General features: G+C 40.1%; 1 long non-coding RNA gene across 2 annotated transcripts in view; it reads left to right on the plus strand.

Moving 5' to 3' along the window:
* Positions 1-1,482: 1,482 nt before the first annotated feature.
* Positions 1,483-17,958, plus strand: part of LOC137380715 (uncharacterized) — a 57,051-nt gene continuing 40,575 nt past the window's right edge. For both annotated transcript variants that reach the window (XR_010977069.1, XR_010977068.1), the window contains exon 1: positions 1,483-1,826. This is a non-coding gene — a long non-coding RNA (uncharacterized lncRNA). The remainder of the gene's footprint in view (positions 1,827-17,958) is intronic.

Consider the following 17,958-nt stretch of genomic DNA (forward strand, 5'->3'; position numbering starts at 1 on the left):
CATTTGCAGTCTGTGTGGAAATGCAGCAACACCTGGACGATATTCAAGCATGGGCTGATAAGTAGCAAGTAATATTCACGCCACACAAGTGCCAGGCAATGACCATTTCAAACAAGAATCTAACCATCTCCCCTTGACATACAAATGGCATTATGATCACTGAATTCCCCCAATATCAACATCCTGGGGGTTACCATTGACCAGAAACTGAACTGGAGTAGCCATATAAATACCATGGCTACAAGAGCAAGTCAGTTGCTAGGAATCCTGCAGTGAGTAACTCACCTCCTGAATCCCCAAAGCCTGTCCACCATGTACAAGGCACAAGTCAGGAGTGTGATGGAATACTTACCTAGATGGGTGCAGCTCCAACCAACACTCAAGAAGCTCGACACCATCCAGGACAAAGCAGCCCACTTGATTGACACCCCATCCACAAATATTCATTCTCTCCACCACCGACGCACAGTGGCAGCAGTGTGTACCATCTACAAGATGCACTGCAGCAATGCACCAAGGCTCTTTAGACAGCACCTTCCAAACCCGTGACCTCTACCACCTAGAAGGACAAGGGCAGCAGATGCCTAGGAACACCACCACCTGCACGTTCCCCTCCAAGTCACACACCATCCTGATTTGGAACTATATCACCGTTCCTTCACTATCGCTGGGTCAAAATCCTGGAACTCCCTTCCTAACAGCACTGTGGGTGTACCTACCCCACACAGGGTGCAGTGGTTCAAAAATGTAGCTCACCACCACCTTCTCAAGTGGAATTAGGGATGGGCAATAAATGCTGGCCGAGCCAGCGATGCCCACATCCCACGAATGAATAAAAAAAAAGTTAATGTCGAGAAATGTCCAATGGTGCTTCACAGAGGCGTAAATTTTGAAAAAGGTTGCCAAGCCAAAAAAGGAGATAGTAGGAGAAGTGATAAAGGCTTGATCAAAGAGATTGTTTTTGTGGAGAAAGAAAATAGTGGGAATTCTAGAGCGTGGGGCTTAAGAGGCCAATGGTGGGTGCAGGCGAGATACGGGGAGTCAAAGAACTGGAGTTGGAGGGGTAGGTATTGTCGACTGGAGGGAGTTACCGAGATAGCGAGGGACAAAACCATGAAAGGATTTAAATATCAAATGGCAATTTTTAATTTAAAAAAAGACAGTGATAATTATAACATAGAAGGAAATCAATAATTAAGCGGTCCAACTTAATCCATAAGGACATTTTAAACGTTTCCCTTTCCCAGTCGTGAAATAACCCAAATAGGCCGTTGTTTTACTCCAGTCAGCTTGGTGTGTTGCAGTTTGATCGGTACACTTGCCATTCACCACCGAAACGCCCTTAATTACAACCCCACACACTTCTGATCTGTTGAGTGACTGATACAGACACGAAGCTGCTTCCCATTGGATAGGTAACAGCGGAGGAAGTGATGACTCAAGTGCCAGCGGAAACTGCCCGGTGCACTCCGGGAAATGGAGTTCTGCTGGCAGAACTCCAACTTTTACTTTGAGTAATTATTATGGCAAATTTAAGCCTCAGACATTGCTTCTGGTTTTTTTTGCCATTGGCATATTCCACGATGGACCAGTTGATGCCAGCCTTTCTAGTTGGCTGCAGCGTGTAGCTGCTAAATGGAAAAATGAAACAATGGCACTCTGCAGTGTCGCTCTCCACAAAACCCATCCAGCCTGAGGTTTGAATTGTGTAACGCTGAGACTACAGCTGAACATCTGGGTCTGTTCTACCCTGGTCCTTACTAATCAGCAAAATCAAAGAGGAGGTCGAGGCAATCATAGTGTTATAGGATCCCATAAAGTTACCGGCAAGTAAAAGTATTGCGAAATAAATATAATTTCACGCAAAAGCCTGGATTATTAGTGTAGATTTTGCTTGCGTGTCGCATTTTAATTACAGTTTCAGTTGCATATTACGTGCAGGAAGTGGCAGGGCGGTACTTATTAGAATTAATTGATGTGTGTGTCTACATTTGTTTTTGATAATCTGCACAATATTCAATTTCTTGGTCATCAGTATTTGGGTTTTGAAATACAATCAGCGTTGCGTTTATTTTAAATGCAATATTTGATGTTAGATTACTATTGTGTCATTGTAATTGAACGTTTGAAGTTCAGACTATTATAATGTTTTAAAGTCAGTGACTCCATGTTCGTCTTCAAGCGGCCTGCATTTTCTGCAAAACTTGCAGTTTGAAATGTACGTTATAAAGTTACTGCTGGAAAACCACACAGCAAAGATTTTTATAGCAGTGTTTAGAAATACAAATACAGAGCCTCTACCCATAGGACCTCATCCTGGCCAATGAAAAGACTAGTTAATTAGTTTAATTTTGAAATGGGGACATTATGGAAAGATATTTGGACAGAAGACAAAAAATAATCACTGGGGAATATTTTAAAGCTATAAATAATACAATAAAAAAGCGAATTGGATTTTCAATCAGAAAGACCTTCAACATACTGGACTGGATGCAAATTTAAAACATATACCAGACTTTGATCTGATTTGTTATCTGGAGGATGTATTTTAAAGTCATGTTACGATCAATAATTTCTGGGGAATGTGTTATGTTTATTGGAATATCTAATATGCGTGTGGCATGAAAATGAAACCAGTTCCGTTTATGGATTTATCATTGCGGTCATTTGAATGAAATGTACATTTATTAAGATGTCTGTGCAAAGAATGGTTGAATTTCCGTGAAGATCATTTTTTGAATAGTTCTTCGTATTTCAACAATCTCTCAGCCCGGTGTCCCTTCTTCTAACTCAGCACCAGTAAGCGCACAGTAATATCTGGCTGGTTTTGTTTTCGAATTTATAAACTTGGTCTGAAATTGGTAAGCAGAGCAGTTTGAAATAGTGAGACAGTTTGAATGCAGCAAATCAGTCTTTACACCACTTTCATTCCCAAAGAAAAACAGATGTAATTTTAAGGAGGGTGATTAACAGCAACAATAAATGAATGGATGGTTATCATCACTTCAGCGTAATTATAGGCTATCTATTCGGGCCCACTCCCCCTCCGCACTGTTCATGAACAATGCACAACCTTTATTGTTCTTTCAGTTAATACATAACTCAAGTGCAAACCCCTTAAATAAAGTGAAAGTTTGACTTGTCAATTCAGAATGGATTTTTATTATGCAATAATCCAGTAACCCTGACCGGCACAATTACTTGACGTTAATACTTGTCGCCGTTCGTTCAGAACAATCTCCGAGTTACTTCTCTTACCATACAGCCCACCCGTGGGAATCTGTCATTAAAAGAAATGGGCGTCCCGAAAAATAGCTCTGGCTTCAGCCTGACCGCCGATGTTTAATAAATCATGCAATTAAATGTGCCATTTTGGATAGGAGGGGGCCTGTTATATGGTAATCAGTTTACAATCTGACTAATCGTTTGCACGCAGCATTCGGTAAATGGTGTGCTTTCAGGATAAATAGCTCAACATTCATATAGTATGCTATTTGGAGTCACTCACTGAAAATAACTGCACGATACAAATAGTTAACCCATTTTTAAGACTTTTTATTTCTAATGTAACCCACGAATATTTGACATTTGACCCATTTAGTGTATTCAAACTCTGATTCAAGATGTGGAATTAAAACTAGATTTGCAGTTTGAACTGGGTGGGGGTGGGGGTGGGGGTGGATTGGATTGGAAGTGCCGAATTAACACTTCAATTAAAAGGGAACCTGCGGTTGGGCTGTCAACAACTTCCAAAAGGTGATTTTAAAGCTCTCCCTCTTTAGCTTTTCCGGAAAACCACGTCTTGATTAAAGCTGGTTTCGATCATTGCAGGCTTAATCTCATCTCATTAATAGAAGTATAATTACCCTGCTCCAGGAAGCCAGGTCAGATGGAGTCCTAGCAAAGCGATAACAACACTCTGAGCTCAGTGAAGTCTCCATCCAGCTGGCTACTGTAGATAAAATGACAGGCCCTCATTCTGCCAAAAATTAGTTTTTTTTAATGGTGTACAATAAACTTTTTTCTCCCTAGAACGACCAACTATGAATTGCAATTCACAGTAACATGTGAAACTGGACAATTAATGCTCCTTCCCTTAGCATCAGTATTCACAAACAAGCTAATAGACCCAAATTCTCACATATTCTTCGAAACCTCAGCTCATCAATTATTGTCAATCGTGATGGTTGATTTTCATTAAAACACAGCTTAAGATTTTAATGAAAGTAAAACCGTGTCAAACAGCAGTAGAATCACACCGCTAAATGCTGAGATTAATTGCATTTTTATTGCTCATATACACATATTTCCAAGAGTAAATGTGAAGTCCTTAGACTGAACTTGCAGCAGTTAGTCCGCCACGTGATTATTTTTCAATGTTTTATATATCAAACAATATCCTTCGAGGAGATTCACTCTCTCATAACAGTGCCATTCTTTATACCTCAAACAGATCTTCAGTAATATCTGGGGCAGATTGTGTTGATGTGTCTGGTTTAGTTTGAGAGCAACTGTTTCCCTCAGCATTGGGGATTAAGATGACCAGTAAAGAGGCGGGTGAACAGGTTACAGTTCAGTTGGGATCCAGGATAGAAAATAAATGTTCGTTAGCTATCGTATGCATTTCCTACGCAAGTCGTAACTTATTTACATAATTTAGCAGAATTAAATACATGTTCAACTTGAGCTACAAATTTTCGAAATTGGAAACACACCATCCAAAAAGCATTACTAATTTCCATACCATTTTTAAAAAATCTGTTACAATGTTATTAATGTTTTAATCAATGTGGAGACACGTTGGTATGGAAGTTATTATAGGGCGGTTACTTTCAGGGTGTTTTGCTGTTCAGTCAAATTCTGTACAATCTGAGGACAGTTGCAGCTTTAATGTAAAAATGCGGTGAACAAAAGAAGGATACAGTTATAGTCAGTTTAAATAACAACATACCAATTCTTTCTTGGGGCCGGTAAGGAAATGTGCTGGCTGATATGTTTAATGCAGTGTGCCATTTTAATGTCCAACTCCATTTAAAAGACTGTGTGGAATTAAATGGCATGTGGATTTGATTCTCGCTCCATGTTGGCCTACAGACTTTTTATATATAAAAAGCGTTAGGCACACGATCAATGTATTCAGTTGAAAAATTACAACCATTAGACTTTATTACAGGAGACTAGAATGAATCGTTATGCTGATAGGTTTCTTTAAAGAACGCATTTTAACTCCAAACATGCCGCACTCAAACGCATTTCAACAGATCTTTTCAGGTTTCGTGGTCTCCCGCTGTTTAATGTGTACCATTATCTCTGGAGGTCAAACGGTTTTTGAGGCTGGGATAGTAGTCATTTTGGGAAAGGAAAGGCGCGAGTGTTTCTCCAGAATAGAATAATTGGCTTGTAAAAAGTTTGCCCTCAAGAGCGCCCCCTTCCCCCCCCCCAACCCAAAAAAAACCTGAAGTTGGTAGTTAGTTTAAATTAAACAACACTTCTGTGGTAGAATCGTGCAGGACAGGGGTCTTAAGCAACCTGATAGCCGGGCTATAATCACTGCCTATGTACTAAATTGATGCAGTGAAAATAATACCAAAGAGACACAAAAGTACACTTGTTTGTAGATTAATGCAGCCTAAATATCTTTTCAGCCCTCCTTTCTGGATGAGTTAGCGTGTGTACGCTTCTGCTGGCCAGGTTTGGAGTCCTATTCTCATTATTTGGAAACTTTTTGCTTTACAGTTGTATGACCTGTTGTGCAAGAGACTGGTTAAAACGCTTCAACTGGATCTGAATTGGGATAAAGGCCTGCAATAATAGTTGACTTTTCCCCAGATGGCCTTGAACTTGTGCAGCAAGCGGGTTTGGAATGGCGCTCTGTAGAGTGGAATGCAGGATTCTGAGTCCTGTCCAATCCACTATCCACCGCAGACCGGGCAAATATGCTGCCAATTTCATCTTAGATACCTTATATTTAGATGAACACAGTTTGTGTATCGCAGCATAAGGTTAACTCTCAAGAATACTGGTAGAATTTGCAATCTAAACCTCACAATCAACTCGACATCACTTGCAATTAGCAATCCTAGTTTGATGTACCTTGAAACTACACAGCGACAACCTGTGTGTTATGCAGGGTCAAAGTATACACTCATAGAAAACATTGAAGGTCCAGTGCAATATTGCATTTTAAACGTTCCACAGGTACGAACTTTCAAAATAAGCAAAACGCCTCCCAAACTACTTGTGGTATTCACGGAATGGAACAGAAATTCGCCGATCACTTGCTTCTATTTAAACTTAATTTTCAAAGCGTGATATGATGTGTAACCTTTATTGATGTCTCCTGCAAAATTTGCATTCCTACCTTGAACATTGAGCTAGACGAGAGCTCAGTTACAAGAGAAAAATCTAATATACTTGGATAACAAGTGGGTATTGGTGTCATCATACACGATTTTAGTTTTCTTTTTAAACTCACTTTTAAGACAGGAAGAAAAGGAGGTATTTTAAAGCCAGCAAAATGTCTTCTGTTCTCTAAATCAGAACTTGTGCAATTTGAAGCACTTGTTTCAACTGGCGTCTAAATTTAGAATTTATTGGCGAAATATTGAATTTGCTGCTAAACAATATGATAGTGATTTGACGTTTGATTGACAGTTAAAGGGCTACAAGTTCAAATTAGTTTCTGGGAGCCGGTGAAACAAGTCCTACCCCAGACTTTTTTGGATCATGTGTACTAGGAGCTACTGCTTCACGCATCACAGCAGAGCACTGTAGGATCATAATTACCGTATAATTAGAAGTATCACTGTGGTAATCATTCTTTTCATCTGTGAAAAGCTCCCCAATATAAAAAAAAGCCTCTTTCAGGCAGTTTCACCTGCCTCTACCTTCTGATCAGTCTAGTCGTAGGTCAAAATCGTTACTGTTAGAAGTATTTAGGCAATGTCTGAAGCTTGAGTTCATCAAAATAATTAAAGAGAAACACGTACACATTCTAAGCAACTCGAGGTGAATTATTTGAAGGGGAGAAAGGAACTCATTCATCTGGTAAAGGATTTACCTGGCTCACTGGGTTTTATTAATACAGGGAACAATGGATCTCTTGTCTCGGCGGCAAACAATCACTTTGTTCAGGTTCAGTGAGTTGGGTGAGAGGAGAACTACTTTGAGTTCAGTTTCCCTCGTACCTGCAATCTAGTATTGGACTCCTACTACTGATCATATCAGTTCAGTCATAATTTAAAGGCGTGAAAGAGGAGAGAATTGTCCGGATGCACGGCCTGGTCGGTTATGTATTTATTTTATTGTCATTGAAGGACCACACAGCAGAGCTCCACCCGAGAGGAACCGACCGCATTAATATTTGCGGCCTGTCTCCCAGAAGGATTTGGATTTCTTCTGAGAATCGCGACGCGTGTAAATCAATCATGAAATTTAATTTCAAACCCGAGTTCTTACTGGAGGTCAATGCTTGTTTGGAGTTTTTTTAAACAATTGTAAGAGACAATTCATATTTCAATTGATTAAAAACAATGCACAGAATAATGTTAACGGGCTTCATTTGGATTCTAAGACTTCATAACGCACCAAGATTCCTCAGATGGCATCTTCCAAACCCCGCGACCTCTACCAACTAGAAGGACAAAGGCAGCAAATGCATGGGAACACCACCACCTGCAAGTTCCCCTCCAAGTCTCACACCATCCTGACTTGGAACTATATTGCCGTATCTTCACTGTGGCTGGGTCAAAATCCTGGAAGTCCCTTCCTAACAACACTGTGGGTGTACCTACCCCACATGGACTGCAGCAGTTCAAGAAGGCAGCTCACCACCGCCTTCTCAAGGGCAATTATGGATGGACAATAAATGCTGGCCTGCCAAGCGATGCCCACATCCCCACTAATGAATAAAAAAATTGTTACACCCAACAAAAACACCCAACGTAACTCCTTAAATCCAGTGTTTTCCAGCTCTGAGATAAGCCGAGGAACTAAAGTTAGAAACTATGTAAACGCGACGTTGCTATAGAACAGGTGAACAAAGATCTGGTCAAGTTTGATAGTCAACAGAGAATTTAGGCGACAGAAGAAAATCCAGTTCAGGGTCAGTCATCCGGAGCAAAGAGAAATTTAGTAAATCGGAAAAAAGCTAGTTTACTCAGGTTCAAGTATTGAGGACAATGAATAGCCAATCAATTTTAATCAAAATGTCTCTTTGTTCTCAAATGTTGAAACTTACTGCAGCAGCAATGATGTAGTGTTAACATAATTTTAGCAAACCGCTCCCCAATGACTTACAAATTTTGACTGAAACCCTAATACGCTTATCTGATCTCAGGACCACATTTGCACTGTTGACGTTTCAGTTGATTTTATAAACCGACCTGCTATTTGTCCATTGCCTGCTTTTGTTTTAAACATACAAAACCGTTGATCTAATCCCCTGCGCGGAGCTCTAGCTAATAAGGGAATATTCATATCATTATCTGGAGGGAATTCATTTGTCCTTGAAGAACAGTGCATCTACTAGTTTAAAAGGACAGGTTTTGTGGGTTTTAATTTTCAAAGGTGATGTCATGAGGAACTGGTGTGTACACGTACCAATTTAGAACCCGCTGAATAAGATATCAACGTCAAGTTTCCAGTAATAATATGTCTGCGGAATGGAGGCGGCGTCATTAATTACCTCGTTTGGAAGACACGGTGCAATGCTAAGACAGAGCGAGCAGGTTTCAGGACCATTCCTCCAATTAACTAGGATGACTAATGCCCGAGCTCGCCCAGCTGCATAACCTTCTACCCGAACAAGTCTCAAATCATTCCCCTGGGCAGGACATTTATCTGATATTAAAATTAAGAGGATGTTAGAAAAGAATAGTCAAAAACATCTTAATGTCCGACCGTCAATGAATATTGACAGATTTAACAATTATTAGCGAAGCAACGCTTCGAGTTTTCACCACCAGCCAGTTCTTCCTTCAACGGTGTTCAATTGTAAACTGGAAATCTTTCATCTGACCAAACACCTTTTGCATTTGGTCAATTTTACAAGAAAATAGTTTTGTTTAGTCCTCGATTCAGTAAACAAAAGTCATTTTTTGAGTTCGTTATTGTACGACAATAAGCAAAACCCACTACAACATTTTTAAAAATCCACAATTTGTCATCAAGTTTTACATTGTTAGTATTCATTTATAGCCAATATTGGAATGTGTTTTTTTTTTAACCGCTCTTAATGCAAGCAGTTTCTCACTAAACAGAGATTGAGGGATTACTTATCTCGAACTAATTAGATTTAAAACCACAGAAATCATCTCTCTTGCATGGGCCCATGGAGCTGGCTTTAAGTACATTTGCTGCTTTGTGTCAGAGAGAAATTATAATGAAGCCATGAATACCCTATTGACTGTAGATTAGAGGATTGCAACTAATTGGTCAATTGGCTAATTGTTCTTTGTTAATTAGCTGGTACAGAGAAACAGATGGATGTAGTGAATGACCGCCAGGATTTCCTCTCAAATCAACGCTTGCTGACTCTGACAGGACGGGTATGATCAAGTGAATGTATTAATCCTCACCCAAATTGCATCTTGCAACGGTTGAGATGAGATGTTTATTTTCCTATTACATTGCCGATCCCCTTTAACCCCCTCCCATCTTCTGATTAATGGCACTTTCTATCACTGGTCATTTTGTTCAGTAACGAAGCATTTTTTTCCCATGGACTCATAGAATAGTACAGCACAGGAGGCTATTCGGCCCATCGAGTGTCGCCGGCCCTTTCGAAGAGAAATTCAGCTCAGTTCTTTCCCCATATCCTTTGTTTTTCTCCTTCAAGTATTTACCAAATTCCTTGAAAGTGACGATTGAAACTATTTCTACCCTCCTATCAGGCAGTGAATTCCAAATCCTAAATCACTCGATGCGGGAAACAAATCCTGATTTCCCCCCCCCCCACCCACGAACAATTAAATTCCAAAGGCATAGGAAATAAAAATCTGCTGCCTAAATGTTGCAGGGATAAGAAATACAATTCCTGTAAGGCAGGCTCATCGATCACCTTGATGTGGCAATTTTCTTAACCTAGTTAGAAGTGGCTAGTTTATTCGGCCGGTACGGACAGGACGGGCTGAATGGCCTCCTTCTGAGACGTAATTTTTCTACAGTTCTAAGTTGTTGACGGCAGCAAGACAGTTTGGCTTAGGGCTGGGAAACAAAATATGTGGTCGAACTGCCTTCCAACTGGCCTAACCTTGGCGTTTAATTGAGGATTAAGGTTGCCAATTGGATTGACCCGACGTCTTCAGGAATTGAAGACTGATCTCTATGACACAGCTGAAATAATTGGGCATTAAAAGATTTTTTTTTTTTAAAGTTCTTTGAAGACCTCTTTATTAATTATAGAAATATTGGAGATGGGATAAAAGGCTGTTTGACTGACAGTCAAGAATCATCCAATCGGGTAACCAAGAGTCATTTCCCTCGTTCAGCTGGCACTCTGTGGTAGTGTGGTCTCATTAGAGATGAAACGATTTCCCTCTCTCCATGATACATGTATCTTCCCAAACTCTGCCCGGATATCTGTATCCAGAGTGAGGATGCTGCTGCATAGTTCTCAGCCATTTCAGATAAATAGCTGCAGTATAAATACACCGTGAAACTTCTTGGGCTACATACCAGCTACAATATAATCACAATTAATGCCCAGTCTGCTTCTTAAACTTCAATATTACTTTTGGTCTGGTCTGTGTTCGGTTGACTCATTTTAAGTGTTAGCTGTGATTCAGCTGGTAGCACTCTTGCCTTGGAGTCAGAAAGTTGTGGATTCAAGCCCCCACTCCAGGATTTGAGCACAACAATCTGGCTGTCATTCATGTGGAGTGCTGCACTGCTGGTGGTGCTGCCTTTTGGATGAGATGTTTGCCCTCTCAGAAAGACATCAAAGAACCCATGGCACTATTTCAACGAAGAGCAAGGGAATTATCCCCGACGACAGCTTATCTGGTCATTATTACATTGCTGTTTGTGGGATCTTACTGTATCAAATTGCCTACCATGTTTTCTACATTACTCCAGTGACCACACTTCAAAAAATACTTAATTGGATGTAAAGAGCTTTGGGACATCCAGTCATTATGAAAGGTGCATGTCTTTCTTTATTTTAACTCCATTGCAATCAGCTCCCCTATGTTAGGAAGGTGATAATCAGCCAGGGTTTCTATTCCTGAGTGCTATTCAGTGACCTGTGCTGGAAGTATGCACCTATGGATATTGGCTGAAGGTGGGATTGGGCTCAGCATTAGTGACCAAGACCAAATAGGCTGGAAACATCCACAGTCAAGGCTTGCGAATCAAAGAATCATAGAAAGTTTACAGCACAGAAAGAGGCCACCTGACCCATTGTGTCTGTGCCAGCTGAAAAACATTCCACCCATTCTAATCCCACCTTCCAGCATTTGGTCCATAGCCCTGCAGGTTACTGCACTTGAGGTGCATATCTAGACTTTTGAATGAATTGAGGGTTTCTGCCTCATCTATCCTTTCAGGCAGTGAGTTCCAGACCCACACCATCCTCTGGGTGAAAAAGCTTTTCCTCATCTCCCCTCTAATCGTTCCACCAATCAATTTAAATCCATGCCCCCTCGTCACTGACCTCTATAAGGTAAATGGACCCTTCACCTCCACTCTATCCAGGTCCCTCAAAATTTTGTACATTTCAATCAGATCTCCCTTCAGCCTTCTCTGGTCCAAGGAGAACAACCCCAGCCTATCCAATCTTTCCTCATAGCTGCATTTTTCCAGTCCTGGCAACATCCTCATAAATCTCCTCTGTACCCTCTCTAGTGCAATTACATCCTTTCTGTAATGAGGTGACCAGAACTTCACATAGTAATTAAGTTGTGGCCTAACCAAAGAGTTATACAGTTCCAGCATAACCTCCCTGCTCTTATATTCTATACCTGAGCTAAAAAAGGAAAGAATTCCATATGCCTTCTTAACCACCTTATTGACCTGTCCTGCTACCTTCAGGGATCTGTGGACATTTACTCCAAAGTCCCTTACTTCATCTACACCCATCAGTATTTCCCCATTAATCATGTATTCCTTTGCCTTGTTTGACCACCCCAAATGCATCACCTCACACTTCTCCAGGTTGAATTCCATTTGCCACTTTTCTGCCCATCTGACCAGACCATCAATATCTTCCTGTAGCCTACAGCTATCCTCTTCGCTATCCAATAAACGGCCAATCTTTGTCGTCTGCAAACTTCCTGATCATGCCCACCACATTTGCGTCCAAATCGTTAATGTATACCACAAAAAGCAGGGGACCCAGTACTGAGCCCTGCAGAGCACCACTGAAACAGCCTTCCAGTCAAAAAATACCCATCAACAATTACTCTTTGTTTCCAGCCACTGAGCCATTTTGTATCCACCTTGCTGCATTTCCCTGGATCCCATGGGATTTTATTTTTTTAAAACCAGTCTGCCATGTGGGACCTTATCAAAAGCCTTGCTAAAATCCACGTAGACCACATCAACTTCACTACCCTCATCTATCTTCCTTGTTACTATTTCAAAAAAGTCGATAAAGTTGGTCAGACAAGATCGTCCCTTAACAAATCCATGCTGACTATCCTTGATTAATCTGTGCCTTTCTAAGTGACAGCTCATCCTGTCTCTCAGAATAGATTCCAATAATGAATAACGTCCGCTTGAAAAATGTACTGGAGAGCAAATGGCATTTGTTTAAACCATACTCCAGAAAAGCGTCATTACCTTCAGGAGAGAAGAAATCTGGCAAGAAACAAAGAATGATAAGCTGGTCAAATAACACCCAAGAGCTTGTGATATGACTTGCAAACGTGGCAATATAACATTAATATGTCAGTGTAAAGTGGTTTCAGGTCAACTCCTGAGCGTACTAAAGCTGTAAAATTATATACTAAACGCAGAGTAGTCCAACTCCAGTCCTGTGCACAGCCACCTTTTACAGTGTCCATTGAATCTTCTAGGCATATTATATAGACTCAGTATGGATTTTTTTTGAATGCCATAAGAACCACCCCCCCCCCCCCAGCCCCCAGTTGTTTTCTCATAACATTTAAAATTATTTGTTGGAGACCAGTGCTCTGTGGCATGCATAAAAATGTATGCAAAGCCCTCTTTAGAAACTGGGTTTAAAATGGGAAGTGCAGCCAGCAGTGTAACTCAGGCCTACTGGGATATTTTGTACTATATTTTCGAATTATAAAAACAAACACACAAACCTGCCATTATACTGCAGTATATGTGGTATAATTGCACCCTTAGATAATGTCATTGGATCTCGAAGTTTATTTTTGAAGAGAACTTTTATACAGTGCTATAATTTCAATTTTTAACTAATCAATGCTGTTGCTAACACAACTTAATACCTAGCTATCCTATTTGAACCACTTTGGTGTAGTTTTTATCCTGCTCACCATTCTGGTCAATGTAAGCAATAACATTTTGTTTGAATGTGTGGTCCCTTCTCAACCACTCTGCAGCATTTAAAAAATATATACTCTTTCATGGGACGTGGGCATTGCTGGAAAGGCCAGCGTTTGTTGCCCATCCCTAATTGCTCTTCACAACTGAGTGTCTTTCTAGGCCATTTCAGAGGGCAGTTAAGAGTCAACCACATTGTGTGGGTCTGGAGTCACATGTAGGCCAGACCAGGTAAGGATGGCAGATTTCCTTCCCTAAAAGGACATTAGTGAACCAGATGGGTTTTTACAACAATTGATGATAGTTTCATGGCACCATTAGTGAAACTAGCTTTCAATTCCAGATTTTATTAATTAGTTGAATTTAAATTCCACCAGCTGCCATGGTGGATTTGAACTCGTGTCCCCAGGGGCATTAGCCTGGATCGCTAGTTCAGTGACACCGTTAATTAGCTACACCATTTCCTCTCGTGCCTCTTTGTGGTACCGCCCTCAAATAGTTCCATTCCTACCAATAGGAGGCATCACACCTCCTGCAATGTCCTTCTGTGTCTACATGGTAACCTCCGTTGCATCTCAAGGTTCCAATCTTCACCCATCCCATTTTCTCATCTATATGGTGCCACTCTAACATTATCTTTAAACATGGGGTCAGCTTTCAGATGTTGGTGATGATACCCAACTTTACCCCTCTACCACAACTATCCAATTGTCTGTCTAACTTAAAAGTGATGGATGAATCAGGACTTTCTGCAGCTCTACATGAGCGCGATCAAAGCCATTCTGTTCTGCAACTTAGACCCCAATTCTATTCCGCATCCTGTGTGCTCGCTTCGGCCGAGTCCAATGCTGCACAGCCTTGAACTTAATTTCAAATATCATATTCAGTTCATCATCCAGCACGCCTCATTTCATGCTCTTCGAAAGTTGTGGGTGATTCATTGGTTCCATATACTCCTGTCATCACTACTGCCATCATGTTGCAAACAATAAGGTACTATGTTTACAAAAGACTGCTACTTACACATTTCAGGCCAGCTGCCAGGTTACAGTGATGAGAACCATTTTCAGCGACATATATTTAAAACGTAGGAATGTGTAATGAGCTCCAATAAGAATGTTGTGGTCCCTCGTGAGTATTGGCTTAAGGCTCATGAAATTGCAGCTTTAAGAGAGGTGGTTTTGTTTGGCTCTATTTGAGTGTCACCAGCTCAGGCATGATGTTTAGTGTTTTAGACAGATGCGTTTAAAGCAAACGCTACTGCGTGTTTCAGTGATTAAAAGAGGCTGACCTGAAATGCGTACTGATGAATCCTCTTTTTATTTCACTATGGCAATAGTTCATTATTTCACCCCTCAGTTAGCTGGTTACTTTATTTTTAAGTTTTTTTTAAAAATAGGGCCAATTAGAGCTGAACGCTCTGAATCATGGATCACTTGACTGTACGGGGCGGGGGTGGTGTCACAAGTGCTAATGAGTTAATTAGACAGTAAACTTAATTAGACAATTCTAACCTCCACAACTCAATTGACATTGCCTCTTAAAATGTTTTATTGATTTTAAAAACATTCTAAAAATAGAATCAGTTATACCATGTAAGATCTTTACCTGTCCATAACTACCTTTTACATTAAATTGAGTCAGTTAGATTTTTGATTTTCATTGACCATAAAAGTAATAAATCAACAACCATGTTCAGTAGCTGGGTTTACTATGTTTAGTATCCCTTAGTTATGGAGTGAAGGGAGGGGAGGAGCCTTTGTGACAGGAGGAGCTCGGAAAGTTGGAGAAATGCAACAGAACATGTAAGTTGGGCAATGCAGCATTAAATCATCATACTGCCGTGGTACCAGTATAACATATTTAATATATTTGAGTTTTGGAGGCAAGAGTTGTCTAATTAAAAGTTTACTGTTTAATTATTTGCCACTTGTGCAACTCGAACAATGAAACCTGCAAAAGGAGAGTTTAGACAAGACCAAAAGTAAATATGAGTAAATGTAAATTTAAGGTTAGGAATTACACAGCGATTATAAACATTTGAAACTGCATACTTACAAGCTTGATATCCTCCAAATTGCTCCAATGTGTTTAAGCCTTGTAACACACTCCCAGATAGCCATTCTTCTCCGTGATCTTTAAATTACAAGGGATAATTGCATAAGAATGTTTAATGCCTTTGTCTGAAATTCCTCTCTGCTATTTTAGTGGAGAGGCTTAGCAGGTTAAAATAAATTGGTTAACACCTCCTGTAAAATCAGGAGAAAAGGAGTTTCAGATAAGTGGTATGCAAGAGTATGCACAGAAATACCTGAAAGTTGAACCATTGTAACCAGCCATTCGGCCCAACTAGTCTGTGCCAGCATTTACTCTTCACAAGAGCAAATAGTTCTAATCATATTTACCCACGCTGTTCATATATCCCTTCAACCACTTTTCAATGTAATGTTGAATGTTGATGTAGTTTCTTCCTCAACCATTAAGCCTACAAGCGAATTCCACAGCCTCAAGTCACTGTTAAGAAGTTTTCCTATCCTCTTTAACCTTTCATCTTATAGCTATGGCCCTTTATTTTGACCCCTAAATTAACATAAGCAGCCTGCTTCTAACTACCTTGTCCCATCCTTTTTATAATTATGAACACTTAAGAACATAGGAATTACTGGACTAAAAAAAAGACCAAGGTATGTCTAGTTTGCCTTCTACCTTTGTAGTAGACTCTTGATACCACAATAAGAGTTGTTGCAATCAATCTCTGTTAATTAGTCTACAACAGACCTAGACATAAGGCAAGGAAACTGCCAGTAGTGGAACCATCGGTCTGAGGTCATCTGCTCTTCCCAAGCATGATATACTTATGTCATGTCTCAAATTAAACAGATATCGTATCCCAAAATATTTTTTGAAATATAATATAGAAATATTGGCCCATAATCTGCAAGGTTATAACAAAATCAGGCACTATTTTTCAAGTCTTTCTTTGCATTTGTATTACCTCATGCCAGGTAGCATCTTAGTGAATCTGGGTTAGCATCCTTTCCAAAACATTAATATCCTTCGTATGACTCTGAAGGCCAATGCTACACACAAAACTGTTACTGAGATCTTATTGAGGTTTTTAAAGTAGCCCCTTCATTACTTCTTGTATGCTATACCTAAAGATGAAACCTAGAATTCTATTACTTTTTTTTAACCTTATCAACTTAAAACACTCAGCAGTGGAGAGATGAGTTATCTGGGTCTCCTCGTGCATGAATTGCAAAAGGTTAGTATGCAGTAGAATGTTGTTGTTTATTGCGAGGGGAATTGAATACAAAAGTAGGGATGTTATGCTAGTTATACAGGGCATTGGTGAGACCACATATGGAGTACCGTGTACTGTATTGGTCTCCCTTTTTGAAGGAAGGATGTAAATGCATTGGAAGCAGTTCAGAGAAGCTTTACTAGACTAATACCTGGAATGGGCAGGTTGTCTCATCAGCAAAAGTTGGACAGGCTGGGCTTGTATCTTCTGGAGTTAAGAGTAAGAGGCGACTTGATTAAAACATATAAGATCCTGAGGGGTCTTGACAGGGTGGATGTGGAAAGGATGTTTCCTCTTGTGGGAGAATCTAGAACTAGGGGTCACTGTTTAAAAATAAGGGGTCACCCATTTAAGACAGAGATGAGGAGAATTTTTTTCTCAGAGGGTTGAGTCTTTGGAACTCTCTTCCTCAAAAGGCGGTGGAAAGAGTCTTTGAATATTTTTAAGGCAGAGATAGATAGATAGATTCTTGATAAGCAAAGAGATGAAAGGTTATCGAGGTAGGTGAGAATGTGGAGTTGAGATTACAATCAGATCAGCCATGATCTTGTCGAATGGTGGAGCAGGCTCGAGGGGCCGAGTGGCCTACTCCTGCTCCTAATTCGTATGTTCGTAAACAGAGTTAATGTTTCAGGTTGATGACCTTTCATGAGAACCCTGAGGGGTTCCCTTGAATGTTCTGTTAACTTGTACATTCAGGTTCTTTTGCTCTTCCACAGCACTAAGCCTGAAATTATCCTCCAGCATAATTTTAAGGCCAGTTTTATTTCCGCTATTCAGATTGAGTGAGAAATGAGTACAGTCAATCAATTAAAAAATCATACAGGCCACTTAAGAATTACCTCTATGACAGGATTCTACAAACAGGGGTGTCATTTCCCCAGCCCCATTCTAGAATGCTGTGTATACCAACGGTTCGTATAAAAGTGTAACATTTTATCTTTATGCTACAGTTGTTCCTGTCATAGCAATGCCAAAAACTCCAGCTGCTATTTCTCTCACTACTATTTTTCCTTATTTTTAAAAATAATTTTTTTTTAGGTCTTTGACACTTTTTATTTTTTTTGTCCTTTTAGTTTAGTTTAGTTTAGAGAAAAAGCACTGAAACAGGCCCTTCGGCCCACCAAGTCTGTGCGGACCATCAACCACCCATTTATACTAATCCTACACTAATTCCATAT

The sequence above is a fragment of the Heterodontus francisci genome, chromosome 20 (genome assembly GCF_036365525.1).
Source record: "Heterodontus francisci isolate sHetFra1 chromosome 20, sHetFra1.hap1, whole genome shotgun sequence".
NCBI lineage: Eukaryota > Metazoa > Chordata > Chondrichthyes > Heterodontiformes > Heterodontidae > Heterodontus > Heterodontus francisci.